Below are 16,277 nucleotides of genomic sequence, written 5' to 3'. Positions count from 1 at the left end.
CTGCAGTCACAGTAGTCATAAAATTCAGTGGTTATATTTATAGTTTTATATATTTTAATATTAATGTTACATGTGTTCATATTTATGTAAAGTTGTATCTGACATTGCTGAATGATGTTTTAACAGATTAATTTGTGTCGTGAATTAGAGCATAACTTAAAGATTAAATTTAGAGGAATAGGGTACTATAATGTGGACTGGGTGTACTTAGGATAGGACGCACTGACTTGCTCTTGTGAACAGTGTAATGGACCTAAAATTTACTACAAGTTGAGGTACTTTTGACGTCAGAAGAACTCAGATCAGTGGAGTTATTTTCTTAAATTTTAAGCGGGAAGATTATGAACAGAATGGTAACAAGCATTTACGGGCTTTGATCTGAATCTTTCACGGTGTTCGGAGAACCATCTTCGTCCTCATCCTCAGGGACGAGGACGAAGATGGTTCTCGAAACGTTGGTTCAACCACCTGACGCAGCTGGTAGCCAGTGAAGAATTCATTATAATTTACGGGCTTAGCTGTTAACAGTGTGGTTTCTTACAGAACGTCGAGAATCATTGAAAGCAGTGAAACCTGGGACTTCGCACTTGAAGCAGTTTTTATTTTGGATACGATGAAGTAAATGTAATATTCTCGCCTGCATCTTTCATAGAGAAAATAATATTACGTGATGTTCTACATAATTAATTAGTGCTGAAACAGGCCGTAAAGATCGTGAACTCTGTAAAAGCTCGCCCTTTAAATCTAGTTTATTGTGCGAGGAACTACAAGCACACCACGATTTACCTCTGTTGTGTTTGGTTGTAATATAATTATCAAAAGGTAAAGTTCTTAAACGTCCAGTTGAGTTGGTATAACAATTACGTGGGTTCATAGAGAACTATATAAACAACTCTTTTTATAAAAATTGTCTTGTTCATTTGGTAATGATCGGTTTCTCTTCGTACATCCAACCACTTCAGGACTTTTGGGAGGAATGCCCTAATTACCGTTAACTTGACCGCATTAGACCTGCTTATCTGAACCTTCGATAAGTACGAAGAACCCAAAACTTGTTTCTGTATGGAGAGAGAACTGCCTTGCCTTCAGTAATGTAAACCTTTTTTTCACATTTGTCGCATACTGTGTGTTCACAAACTGCCACCAAGGTCAGACCAATTTCCTTATTTTCTTTTAAAAAAACTGTGGTCTTCCTGGACAGACTTTAGTGATTTTCAGTGTGAATGCCTCCTGCAAACGCCATACATTTATAATAGCCAGATACTTCTTAAACTAAACTACCAAAAGCCTATATATTAGCTTTATTTCATAAACTGAATGTAGTAAATAACGCTAATTCTAACGCAAATAATAATTATAAAATATAAATAATTTCAAGCACACCAAATTGTTTTAAAGAAATGTTATCAATAAGAGCAAATGTAAATACTTAAAAGGTCGTGAAACTGCATTCAATACTTTCTATTCGACAAACTCAACACAAAAATAATCTATTCAAAATTTATATTTAAATCTTTTTTAACTTTCTGAAATGTTCTTTGGATTCTTCATGGAGATGATACATAAAACCTTTATGACTGTGAAAATACAGAAGTGTTTGTCATTATATTTAATCCAAGATAATCAATTAAATGTAAAATAGTTATGGTGTTATAATATCATTTGAGCTTCAGTGATAGCGTCAAAGAAAGTGTTTGGGAATCTCTGTTAGCTGTTTAGCGATGGATGACAGGACTATCAATGTAAGATTACTTGGAAAGACCATGGAGGAAGGCGTTTGTGGCCTACTTTTAAGGAACTGTCCTGGAAATTGTCTCGAGGGGCTCATACGTGAACATGAGTCCTCACGAATTTTGCAATAGATTGACAGATAATTGCCCCCGACTAATGATTGAAAGTTTTTACTCAAACTAGTTTTCATAAGGCGATTACGCTGTCAAATAACTCGTGTGAATTAGTGGTAATTGCAGTGGATATGACATGTACTAAGAGGGAATGAACCATGGAGAATTTAACAAAAAGATGCTTTGCAAAAATATAAATGGGATGTCTCGAATGTCTCGAATGTCCTTGAACTCAGTACGCCGAATCACCTTGATAGTCCAGTTTGGCCACTATGGCGCTGCAGTGATTATGAATCAGAAAGCCAGTTTTTATACTTGAAGTGTTAATTAATGTCCTCAGTCGGGGTGTCCAGTGGCCGCGCGGTCTGAGGCGTGGGCCTTGTGCCGCTTAGTCGCTGCGACCATGGGTTCGAATCCCACTCAAGCCGTGGATATTTGTCCGCGTCTTTCTATGTTGTGCTATCCTGTGTACAGTTGGAGGCCTTGCGATAGGCTGGTCACTTGTCCTACCAAATGTCTAAATAGATCAACAAACCTCCAAAAGGGGGCCCCTGTTATCTGCTTACCTGCTTGTGGCTTTAGTAATTTAAATTTCTGTATCATAACTATAATTGGACCTGAGGGACTTCAGAAATTGGAACTTGTTCATAACTCTCTAAAATTAGAGTAGCTTTTGAAGTAAAAGACAGACGGACACATCCTATCTTTCCTGGAGTTATTATAGCGTACTTACCGTTAATGAGGTGTGGAAATGCAGCTCTGGCACTCTTCAAGGCGCACGCATTGAATTCTGGGTCCTTCAGGGAACATTTCTTGATGCAGTCAGCTGAAACAAATAAGAAAATTTTCTCAACAAAATATGTAGTGACTCATGAGTTTTGTTTGCATTTGTTTCCTGCTGAATTTCAGAAGATGATAGTTCCTGAGCTAGTCAGAAAATTGTCCGCCTCTTATAGAACCCCAAGAATATTTTACAGTGCTCCTAAGAGCTAACAATATCTTGAACATACCGAGGTGAAGTGGTGTATACGGAGGACCGCGTTGAACACTTTCGTGAGAAGGGTTATCGCACGCCCGGAAGATGTCTCGGGACCCTGTTCGGTATACCGTTGGGGCCCGGAGACTTGCCAACCTTCAGTCCGTTGATGGCCTGAAGGACGTCGGTGTGACTGGTTAATTTCGGTTCACTTCCGAGTGCACATTCAAATGTTAGCATTGCCTCGTTATCCACTTCAATAACAGCCGCGTCGACGGGTTTTTCACCGGCTGAAACTGGTAATCAAGTTTGTCGGCCAGGGCTTTCGCTTTCTCGTAGTCGGAGGGAGCTACTCCTCCCGGCACTAGCAATGAAGGCGACGTAGTGGGGACTCGCAAAATCCGCTTTTTCATGTTTCAAATCGACTGCTCTTTACAGTCTAAGGATTCCAGCGTATCGCCCCACTGTCCGTTCCTTCACTCGTTGAGCCGATAGGTACACGAACTCTGGAGTCCCTTAACCTGAGCTTTTAGAGCAGTGTCCCTGGTGACCTAGCACCCCTCCTCGGCCGTTGATTAGGTTATTTCATGCTGAATACTACCGGGCATTGCGGCTTGGGAGCAGACGCCTTTGTGGACTGGAGGATGGCGCTGGTCAGCTCCTAAACGCAATTTTCGATTGCCTCCACATCTTTTCCCACGGGATTCCCAGAGAGTCTGCTTTCGAGGTAAGCCTGGTATGCACCACAGGCAAATTCCCGCGAAGTCCGGGAGGTTTGGTAGGTTCTGAAAGGATGATCGGCAAGTGGTGTCGATTTGGACTTTCAGGTGATCTGAGCTGAGCGCGGGGAAGATAGTCAGGTACACCGGTAGGACGACGTCCTTGACAAGTGCATGTCAAGGAAATCGGGGGTTTCGTTGTGGTAAGGAGCTGTGGAGTCCGGCCCGTAGATGAAGCAGGAGTTACTGTTAGCAAAATCCCGCAGGTGCAAAACCCTCGCAGAGATCAGCCTAGAATTGCATTCCATGTGCTTCGAGTTGAGGTCAACGGTCAATAGGACCGGGATACCATCGCTCAGGCACTTGGTCAGGTCCGACTTGATCCAGGGTTGTGAGGGTGAGAGGTATGCTGTCACGAGCTTCATTTTCCTGGTTTCCAGCAGCAGGTGAATGGCAGTTGCCTGCAGTTGCTGCAGAAAAGATAGAGGCACAGGGTAATGTTCCATGCCACTGAGTACAGGGATCACTGTGTCTCCCCCTGCGTAGGGCTGTCCGTCCGGTGGCAAACAGTATTGCTGTAATTTGAAAAAAACCCGTTTAATCAAAGTTAATTAAAAATACCGTGCTATTTGCTTTCGCCGTTGGTCGTTGTAAATCCATACTTCAAATTTTGCTATTGTGTATTCCTTTTTACAAATTTGTCTCGTTACTGCGTTGTTATGTTGCTAAAATGCCTTGCATTGTATCTGTATCTGCCTTTTTAACCTACAACATCCCACCCGTCTCCTCCCAAGTTCGGAATGTCTCATTCAAACATGAGCGTCTTTGTAATAATACCTGACTATTAGCTTACCAAAAATTCTGGCATGATGGAACGCTAGAACCTCAACGCGTAAGTTTAATATAATTTCATTTCTTTCCAGCTCAAATGTTATTACGGTCAAAGTCTAAATATTTAATATTAATTACCAACGGGCATGTTTAGCACTTGGCGTGTTTGTTCAAGAAGGTGATGTTATGATGTTGGCTGCACTGCTTTAGCTGCAACGATGAGGGTCTGACGAAGTATGGATTTTTTTAAGAAGACTCGACTAAACGTTACAAAAAATATAATTTATCTCTTTCTAAACACCTGTGATGGTAAACAATATACATCCGTGTCACGAGTTACTCGAAAGCTGCACGTCGGTTTAAACATTCAGTGTCCGCTATGAGATATACAGATTTTCACATGTCTTAAATTTTGTTTAATTGCGGGAAAATTTTTTAGGAGTGTTAATCGAATGGACTCCTTACGTAGAAGATATGGCCCATCGATGACTGTTTTCAGTTTTACAAATTAAAAATTACCTTCAACAAGGGAACTGGGCTTTTGTATTGCCCTTTCTTGTATTACGGAGAGCAGAGAGTGATTTTTATTAAATAATTAATTAATTTATTTTTGAAATGAAAACGTCTTTAAAATCGATGCCGGGTGTGGGGAGGCAATCGCGCCCAAATAAGCGACAGTTTCTGTCGAAGTAATTTCAAACTTTAATAACTCGGCTAAAAATAGACATAGCGCCGCCAACTTAGTCTCGTTTTAAAGAGGAAGGATGAAAGTTTGTGCCAATTCCGGTCCGACATTCGTGGCGGCCGGACGTCGCGAACTGCGCACGCGCAAAATGAACCCACGATTTTCGACTTTCCGGATTCGACACTCATCCTGGCCTCCAAGTGTGTATCTCAAAAACTCAAAAGATACCAGGCTGTGAATTTGAAAGAGTTTGAAAATTTCCCGATTTTCTTAAAATGTCGCGATATATGAGGGCAAAGTACAACTAGAATTACAAAAATCGGGCACGAATGCGTAGAGCACATGTCCAACGTGTAGGGCCTCGCTCTGTTTACCTTAACATTTAAATGCTGTATCCAATGGCAACATATTAAGTTAAGCCACTGTGTAAACTTACGGAGTGGCCAATCGGACGTAAAATCAGATACTTTTATTTATTTTAATATCGTCTATGGTCAAGCTTGACCGTCGTGACCCCTTTTCGGGGTTCTCTTGCGAAAGTACCACGGTGGTTTCCCCATACATTTAACTAAGGGAGCGTATATGGGTAGGTCGGTGCACGATGAAAGAAGGCGAAGATAAATAGCAGGCGCTCATTTTCGACAGAATTCAAAAGTTTCATTTTGAGAAATCTTTTCAGTAATTAATGTAATATATTTTGACTAGGGTTTAAAAACCACTTGTAAATTCTGGCCCACTTAGCGTGCGGCTTGTTCTATATTGGTTGTAATCCGCACCGCCACGTCGTAGTTACGTCGCTAGAAGACACCCCCCTCCCCCGGAAGCTGCCATAAAGAGCCGCGCTCGTTTAGATTCGAACTGTAAAATCGCGACTGTAAGTGGGCGAACGTTTTAGGAATCGTGCATTGCTTACTCTAGGCTCCGGGCATTTAATTTAACGAGCGGAGAGATGGATTTAATTTGATTTATTTTATTTACCCGTTAACCATAACTTTTACAATCCTCGAGTCTTCTGCCCGTCCCTCGTTACTGCACCCTCGCTCCCGCTCTTGTCCACTCCGTAAAAAAAGTCATTTGACATAACCAGTTGTGTACGATTCACAAAGTACAGTAGGTAATCGGGCGGTGTAGTTTTTAGCATATTAATGTGGTGTGCGTTTGTAAAGTGTGAAATGAATAAATATATTGTGCTAGGAGAAATAAAATACTGTCATACATTCATGACTTGTGGTTTATAAAACATTTGCACTAATTGATACATTTCACAGCCTGAATTGGTTCTGCTGGTTGCCCGATGCCCCACCAGAAAGCTCGTGCTGTTTGTACGATTATTGTTTTTTGATCCATTTAACGTTCCGCATCCCGACACAAACAAATGAGATGCACATATCGATAATCGTTTTCAAGTTTCATATTGTCCTTAGTACGTTTCTAGAACGCGTGAGCTTTATTACAGTCCGCGGGTTATGAATCTGACAAATATGAAACAGTTCCCCGATCTCCATACATTTCCCCAGTACTAACTGAAATGAAGATTTGCCAATTTCTGTGTTTGCACAGCGAGGCAAGGTTCTTTCCCCCCTCCCATGACTGCATATTTCCATAGTTGTTCCTCTGGCATATATAAAATGTGTTTTCGGACGAATGGAGTGTCCTCTCCCCCACGCCCCCACGCCCCCGGTCACCGGAACCGAATGTGTCGTAAGTGATCTATTTTCACAACATTAACTGAATTTACAAATCGGAAATCGCTTTGTTTCTGCATAAATGAAGGTCTGCCAATTTTTTGGTTCATTTTATTATTCGCTGTTGTCCACGAAAGTTTGATCTACGGATAAGTGCAATTGCTAACGGAAGACGCTCTATTTATTGTCGTCGCTCCGCCTGTTTGTCCATTTGCTAATTTGTTTCCACATTATTACACCAGTTTAGATACTGTAAACGCGTCTTCTGGGTTGTGACGCCGTGCAGACCCCTAGGTAGAGATATCGACGTTTCGGATAAATGTCACCATTTTCACCTCCGTCGCAGGAACCTGCCACATTCAAATTTGTTTTACTAACCTCGTCTCACAGGCTATGACCACGTTTCTGACCGCCCTATAACGCTAACATGCCAGTACATAATTAGTCTCCGCGTGTGCACTGAACATCCCAGTGCACCAGCTACCACTGCTGATTCTTTCGAAATCGGAAAGTCCCGATTTCGAATCCGGACCGGGACACGGCCTGTCCTGACCGATGTTTTCTCGTTTCCTTCAGTCCTTCCGTGAAGTGATCTGTAACCTGAGCAGTTGTCACGGTGTTGTTAAACAAACAACTAAATAAAGCACGCTGACCCAACTGTAAAGCGCGCGCTTTCATCCTCCTCTCATAATTTTAAGGCCATCCCAAATGTTCGTCGCAGCTTAACCGCACTTTCAATGTAATCTGAATGTGTGCAGTCTCAGCGTTAGAGTTGTGTGTGTGTGTGTGTGTGTGTGGGGGGTGGGTTCTTAGTGTTACAGTGCTGCTTACTCTAATCTCAGGGCAGTAAGTATGGTGCGGCGTTGAACGCAGTGCCGCTGCACATGTGATTCAGCGGTTGGATCTTCCGAATGAGAGGCTGTTTGTTTTGTTGCCCTGCATGCGTGCGCGTAAAGAGAAGAACACAGATTGAGGGTGTTTGAGAACAGGGTGCGTATCACAATATTTGTACCAGGGAGCGATGAAGTTGCTTAACGAGGAGCTGCATGATTTATGCTGCTCACCGTGTATTACCTTGCTCATCATATGAAGGCGGCCGTGTAGTACACGTGGGTAGATGAGCAATGCCGGACTGAATTCATCTTGTTTATGATAGGGACCAGTGGTGGACTCTTGTGAACACGGTAGTAGTGAATATTCGGGCTCCATAAAAGGCGTGACATTTCTTGACTAGCTGAGCGGCTGCCCCCATGGAGTTAGTTTCTAGTACGTCGCGTAGAGATTCGGGAACGACGTGATGATAAAATGTGTTGCATTGCGACCACCGTGAAGTGCTTCAAATTCTGGCCTGGTTTACGTAATTCGGCGCATTGCGTTGTTCGTTTGTTGCTCTGTTTATGGTTCGCTGGCTCTTGTGTACTGACCATTATAAAAACGAGTATTTGAGGCGTTTTAGGATATAAGTTTTAGGGGTATCTTTAAAAGGGCATTCAAAGTAAGTTTTACTTTGTACGTTAGCATATCGGCTATACTTTTGACGAGTATTCAACCCCTCATTCCCAGATCTTTCTTTCCTGGTGGCTCCGTATTTTCACGGTGCAGACATTTCAGAGAGGGGGGCTGAATGTTGTGCCCCCTCAGTATTATGTCTGTCCGTAGCGACACTTTCAGATGTTAGTTTTTGACTTGTCCGAATTATTTCAAGGGTGCTGCTGATTTTCCATAACAGATAATGTCTTCAGCGTGTTTGTTCTTCTAGAGCAGGCTGCCTGAAGTCATTGTACGCCTCACAGCTTGCTTGTAGTAATTCATTTGATCTTAAGCGAAAAGATTGCAGCGTGTAACTCATGCAGCATTGTGCGTATTTTATTGATAAAGAAGATGTTCGCTGTCTCAATGGAGCCATTTCTGTTCCAAGAAAATGTTGTATATTCTTGTAGGATTTAATGCATGGGCACGGTTTCCATCGCATGCTCTGCTCGTGTATTACGCGTCAGTAGCTTTAAAATTCCCTTTTGTATTTTTTGGCCACTTCGTCGATTAGGTGCGTGTTGAAGACATGACATTGTGCAGTTTCGTAATTGTAGACCAAGAGACTGAGGAGAGCTGCTCCAATTCTGAGGCCCACGGCAACCATTTTCAAGAAATAAAGAATTATTTTGCTTTTGCTGGTACGGCCGTCGGTTTATGTCGTTTCACGCCTCGCGCTTGGGCTTAAGGTCTTTCCCGCGTGGATCCAAAGTTGGTCTGAATAAAAATTTTAAATTCATTTGAAAGGAAACTGCGCGTCTCCAATACGAACAGGAATCGCTAAACGGCGTTTAGAAATGCTGGTTTTGCCTAAAAAGAACTTCTCATTACAGTTGTAGGCATTTTGTTCGGAGGTTTGAATGAAACCCGAAAATTTGCTCTGAGAGCAATATGCAGCGATACAAACATAACGACAGTGATGGTATTCACAGACACCACTGACTTCTAAATGATCAAGTTTCATGCCAATGATTACCGCTATGCTCCTTTGAGACTCTGATTTTAATAAATGTTCCTGTGGCATTTGAGGTTCTGGCGGCTGTGAGGACGACGTTCTTCTGCCGTGTGATGCCGTGTAGACTTGTAGATGGTTACCGACGTTTCGGAGAAACATGCTGTAACCATCTCTAGCCCTGTAGATGAGACAGCGTGTTTTTTTCTCGAATGGTTGGTACCTACCTACCCACGAGTGTACGCGGTGTTACGACCCGGAACAACGTCGCCAGTTGTGATTCCTTCATGTGCTGATTATACGAAGTTTGAAAATCCAGGTCGTCATTTATGTTGTGAAGGATGAGGGAAGTCATTTTTTAAAGTGTAAATTTTTTAAAGAACTTTGCCATTTGTGACAATTCTTTTCTTAGTAACTGTTCGGTGTACTCTTGGCTTCCTTCCGCTTTGTGTTTTCGTCAAGAGAGGTCGCTGCAAATTATGTACGAGTTTCGAAGTTGGTTAATAAAGTGATAGTCCACTGTATTGGGACATACTACCAATCAAGGAACATTTTGGTCATAACATAACATGTAAATTTCTGTTTCAATAAGCATAATCAACAAATTACAAGTAACCAATATTGGAGGTTGCATTCGAAGCACGATGACTCATAATTAACGGGCGGCGCTTGCGACACAACAACGACATCTCACAACAGTTTGAGGTACTAATCTACTACGCTCAAATTCGCTACAGCAGCGACATCACACAAGGGTTCAGGTACTACATACAAGAAGCGGCATTTTGGGTTGCAGACATCGAAGGGCATCTCACAAGAAGCAGCAGCATCTAAGAGGTAAATCATGTCTCAGGAGTCAACATTTGCAACATTAACAAAGAAACGGGGCTTAGTCAAGGCACGATTGACTATGTTTTCTAAATTCTTAAGAACATTCAGTGCTGAGATTGGAGTCCAGCAACTCAAGTTACGGCATTCCACAGTGTTACACAGATTATGATGTAATTCAAACAGAAATAGAAATGTATGATGATAGCAAAGTACATGCAAATGAAAGAGAACAATTTGAGGAAGCATGTTTTGAAGCTATGGCGGAAGCATAGTCATTGATTCAAACATACGAGGGCACAGACGCCATTAAATATTCATCGATAAATCAAAATCGGTGTTCAGAAGTTAAACTGCCGAAGATTGAATTGCTATCCTTCAGTTGGGGCTACGATGAACGGTTGCCATTCAAGGACATATTCACATATTTGATTCATAATAACTAATCTTTATCAGACATTCAGAAGTTTCATTACTTAAAATCAGCTCTGAAGGGACAATCAGAAAGGGTAATTCACTCACTACGAGTAACAACTTTAAATTATCCCATCGGCTGGCAAATGTTAATTGAGAGGTTCGAAAACTAAAGAGTTATTGCGCAGACTCATGTCAGAAGTCTTTTTGAGTTAACAAGAGTGGAAAGGGAATCACCTGCTACCCTTATGAAACTGCTAGATGACACTTTAAAACATTTAAGAGCACTCTAGAAACTTGGACAATCTACAGAGCACTAGGATACACTAATTGTGAATTTATTAACATCGAAGTTGGATCACGTTACCTTACGCCATTGGAAAACAACAAGTCAGAAAGATGTGATGCCAGCAACAAAGGACATTACAAAGTTTCTACAACAGAGGAGTCAAATCCTGGAGGCCGTGGAAGGCAATTATAAACACCAAACAAAGAATTTCAATGTAGGCCACAACTAAACCACCTGTGAAGCAAAATCAGGCAATGCCATGCTTCATCTCACGTCAAAAAACATGCAGGATGTGCAATGAAGACCACAAGATATTTAAATGTCTCAAGTTCCTGCAATTGAATCACGAGGAGGGACGTGAGAAGGTAAAGAAATTAAGAATGTTTAAGGTCAAATCACTAAGCAAGCATTGCACATCAGGCCACTGTAAACAGTGCAACAAAAGACACAACACATTATTGCATTCACCTCAGACAATCAACACAAAGAATAAAGGGGAAGATGTACAACATCAGAAGCTAGCAAGGAGGACTCTTTTGTAGCTCATTCAACCAAAAAAAGTGAAACTCAAGTTTTACTTGCTACTTTGTAAATTGAGGTCTTGGGCCAGAAAGGTCATCCAGTCACATGTCGAGCCATATTGGATTCAGCATCCCAGAGTCACTATATGGCAGAGTCGTTAAGTCGTAGGTTTGGTCTACCCGGCAGGAAGACTTCAATTATTGTAATAGGCATCAATGGAACCTCAACATCAGTAAATCTTTGTGTCACGACTAATTTCAAGTCACGATGTACAGACTTTGAGGAATCAGCAGAGTTTTCACTCGTTCCAAGAATCACTGACGGAATGCAATTACAACTTTTCTGGAAATTGGAAGAATGCAACAATGAAAGGGTTCTCACAGGAGAAGACAGAAAATGCGAACAACATTATCGTAAAACACAAAAAGATTGGACACAGGTAAATACGTGGTCAAACTGCTTCTTAAGTACAATCCAGACTCGCTAGGTGAGTCAAGAAAAATGACCGAAGAGAGATTTTACAAGCTTGAGAAATGACTCTTGAAACAACCGGAGTTGCGAATACAGTGTGATGATTTCATGAAGGAATGTATGTATCTAGGACATATGGAATGTGCTGCAGATGGCCAACTTGAAGATGACACATCAGTCAAGTACAACATGTCACATCATCCAGTTATTAAGGACTCAAATTTAACGACAAAGGTGATGATGGTAGTTGATGCATCGGCCAAATCAAGTACTGGACAATTCTTAAATTATATTGTAATGTTTGGGCCTACTGTTCAAGATGATCTCTTTTCCATTATTGTAAGTGTCAGAATTTATAAAAATGCAATGACTTCAGACATAGAGAAGATGTATGGTCAAGTTATAATTCACTTATCAGACACCAGTCTGCAGATGATACTATGGAGAGAACATCCAAATCAACCTCTTAAGCCATATAAGTTAACGACAGTTACGTATGGAACTTCATGCGCACTATTTCTTGCAACCAGAACTTTATAACAAATAGCTACAAGTGAATTCGAAGAATTCTCAACAGCAACAGAGATATTGAAGAGAGATTTCTATGTCGATGATTTGCTTATGGGATCAGATTCAATTGAAGGAGCTGCAGATGGCCAACTTGAAGAACTGAACTCACAGATCTACTTAAGAAGGGAGAATTTAATCTCAGAAAATGGAGCGCCAATCATAATGCCATTCTACAAGACATCCCAGATAATAACGAATTCACGAAGGTACCATTGACAATTAATTAAGAAGATATAATCAGGACATTAAGTCTACTTTGGGACCCAATTACTAATGTATTCAAATTTGCAGCGAAAAACATGTTTCCAAAATGCTCGAAGTTTTCAAAACGAACCATGTTGTCTAATATTGCACGCCTGTTTGATCCTTTGGGACTCATAGGCCCAGTCATTTTAAAGTGCAATATGCTACTTCAAGAATTGTGGGTAAGTAAAATCGACTGGAATGATCCTCTGCCTCCAGTGATTGATAGGAAATGGATGAAACTTCGTCAGATTTCATTACTGATTGAGGACTACAGCATCCCAAGAAGACTAACAGTTGGAGATGATGACAATCATGTGCATCTGCATGGTTTATGCGACGCATCAGTCAACGCTTACGGGGGATACATTTACATAAGATGTATTGATGAAGATGGCAACATTTTAGTAAGGCTCATAAGCTCAAAATCCAGAGTTGCTCCATTGAAATCTCAGTCCGTACCACTTCTAGAACTATGTGCAGCATTATTCTTAATAACATTCATGACCAAATTACAAACAGCAGGGCGTCTATTATTGGGGTGATTCCACAAATGTATTGTATTGGCTCTCCGCTCCGGCAACGAATTGGAATACATTTGAAGCAAATCAAATTGCAAGGTTTCAGGAAAGAACCGACATAAACCAATGGAAACATGTCAGAACTCATGATAACCCAGCAAATCTGATATCCAGAGGAGACTTCGTTACACAGATCATGAGGTGTGATATTAGGTGGTCAGGACCTTCATGGCTGACAACTACAAAGGACAACTGACCCTCATTTACAATAGAGGAAATGTCTGAAGAATCGAAAGTTGAAGCGAAGAAATCCATCACCACGTTTGTTCTTCAGGAAACTCATGACGACTTACTTTACAAATTTTCGTCATTAACAAGACTGAGAAGGGTGATTGCCTACAACCTTCAGTTTACACACAATACAAGGACTACTCCACTCGAAAGAATCAAAGGTTCATTAAATGCTCAGGAACTTCATTCTGCAATGCTTGTCATCCTGAAGATCAGACAAGAGCAAATGTTACCACAAGAGATAAACGAACTTCGTAAGGGCAATCCCATTTCCACCAAAAGTCGAACGAGTGCTTTGAAACCATTCATTGGTCAAGATGAATTGTTGAGTGTAGGCGGTAGACTTCGGCAGTCTAGTCTCTCAGAAGAACAAAGGCATCAAATAATTTTGGATCCTAAACACCATTTGACGACTATCATTACCAAGGATTACCATCAAAGGCAGCTACGTTGTTGTCCGACAGCACTGCTTCATTGAATGAGAGAACGTTATTGGCCACTTTGTGGCAGGAAGCTTGTTAGAAATATCTTCCACAGTTGTACCAAATGTTTTAGAACAAGACCTGTTCCATTCAATCAACTTATGGGAGAATTACCATAAACCAGGGTCAAACGTTCACGTCCATTTTTAAATGCAGTTGTAGACTATTTTGGTTCAATTATTATGCGTCAAGGAAAACATAGAACAAATTCATCGCTAAAGGGATACATCGCTATGTTTTTTTTTTTTTTACTACAAAGGCATTACACATTGAAGTAGTCAGTGATTTGACCACAGCAGCATTTATAGCAGCTCTACGCAGGTTCATTGCCAGAAGAAGCAAGCCAGCGAATACATACTCCGACAATGCTACGAATTTTGTTGGTGCTCAGCGGGAGCTTGCTGAATTAAGGGAACTTTGCAAATCAAACCAACATCAGAAGGCAGTGCAAACAACTCTGGGAAATGATGGAATACAATGGCATTGCAGCGGTTTCGCGGTAAGGTTTGGCGAACGCAGACTTGCCATTTGTGTGTGTGGTAATGGTTTACCCAAATTTTGGCCTACGTCACATGGGTCTGTGGTAAGATTTGATAGACATTGCACCTAAGATTTTTGCGGATACGGTAAATACAAAATTTTCCCAGGCGCTTAAGTAAGCACCAAGCCATGGAGGCGATTGGTGAAGTGGACGTGTAACTCCATGCGGTAATAAACTTTGCAGTTAATTGGGTGGCGTGGGGTAGTTTTTTCGGGTAGGGTTGACGCATTTGTAACGTGCGAGACTTGTTTTCACGGCGCTGAAAATTTGAATTGTTCCTAGAATGTCTTTCGACTCTCTCGAGCTGTCGTTTCGATTACTTTTGCTTGGAATCCAAACAAAGTGCAATGTACTGACTTAGTGCGACAGCTGGGCGTAGAAGTCGCACATTCGAACTTCCGACGTGTCAAGGGTCAAAAACCTTCACAGTTTGCGACGGTTTGCTCTTGATCTCTCCACACACGAAGAGGTGAACTGCGGCGTTAGTTAACACCTAACATCGTGACAACAGAATCGCCTCGGATGTCTCCGCAAGTTGAAGCGTGAATCTGGTTGGAACGTGGTTTTCACTTACAGCGTTGAATTTTAAGATTTTTGACGTAAATACGTCTATATGGAAGGGTCAGTGTCAATCCTCAAAAAAGTATAAGGAAAAAGTGTAAGAAAGATGTGTAAGATGGTTACCTAGGAAATATAAACAATTTGTAAATATGTACTGACAACAATGATCAGCTTGTACGAGGTGCGATCGGAAAGTTTCAAGACTGTGCGTATAAAAACCCGTACACTTATTTCAGGTATTAAATTCATCCATCACCCTCGAAGTAGTTCCCCTGGGAGTGAACACAACGATCCCAGCGCCGCTGCCAAGCCTGGAAGCATCCCTGGAAATCTTTCTTTGTCAGCCTGTCAAGCACCATCTGCGATTCTGCCTGAATCTCATCTATCGTCTCAAATCTCCTTCCCTTTAGCTGAATTTTCATCTTTGGGAAGAGGAAGAAGTCACACGGAGCTTAGAAAGGAAGTTGGGGTCGGTTCTTGCAAGATCTTTGAGCTCCTGACAAACGAGAAGTCGATTCTGCTTCTGGTCCTCAGACAGGATGCGTCGCATGTGGAGTTTTTCCTTTAGAATCAGCTGACAGGTCCCATAGCCTATCCCAACAATGTCGCACAAGTCGTTGATGGTACGACGTCGATCTTCGTGAATGGCCTGCCGAATCTTCGTAACATTTTCGGGCGTTGTGCTCGATGATGGTCGTCCAGAACGCTCGTCATCATCGACAGAGGTTCGGCCATTTTTAAAACGTGAATGCCACACAAAAGTTTGTGCACGACCCATTGCGGACTCTCCAAATGCTTGCTTTAGCATTTCATAGGTTTCCGTAGCCGTTTTGGCGAGTCTTTGGCAAAATTTGATGCACACGCCATTCCGAAATCGCAGGAGGTTCGGTGTAATGCACTACCGAAACGCCCGTAACTAAGAAACAAGTGCTAATTCGATGATGCCGGCTGGCACACTGATTCACTATGAATGTAGGCCGCACCCCCTAGCGGCAGAAGCTCGTACTACATCCGGTTCGCCCTCTATTGACACAGTTTGGAAACTTTCCGATCGCACCTCGTATGCATTGTTATGTTACCTAGGAAATGTCATCTGTTTACTCGGCATTGTTGTATTACATTACTGCCGTCAACAATCCGCTTTCGTTTTTGCGAAAAGAGCTGAACTGTGAATCGCTTGTAGAAAAAGTGCGTCGTAGAGTAGGTAATTTTTTGCTGGTAAAAAGATTTTACAATTTCACAGGTACTCATCTTATATAAGAATTATTAAGAAATTTATTGTTGCGTTAATTTGTTGCGTCATACTATGTACAAGATGGATG

This window comes from Zootermopsis nevadensis, unplaced genomic scaffold (genome assembly GCF_977971745.1).
Source record: "Zootermopsis nevadensis isolate Lab colony 2312 unplaced genomic scaffold, Znev_1.0 Znev_ptg000010l, whole genome shotgun sequence".
NCBI lineage: Eukaryota > Metazoa > Arthropoda > Insecta > Blattodea > Termopsidae > Zootermopsis > Zootermopsis nevadensis.
Note: the sequence above shows the minus strand (reverse complement) of the source record.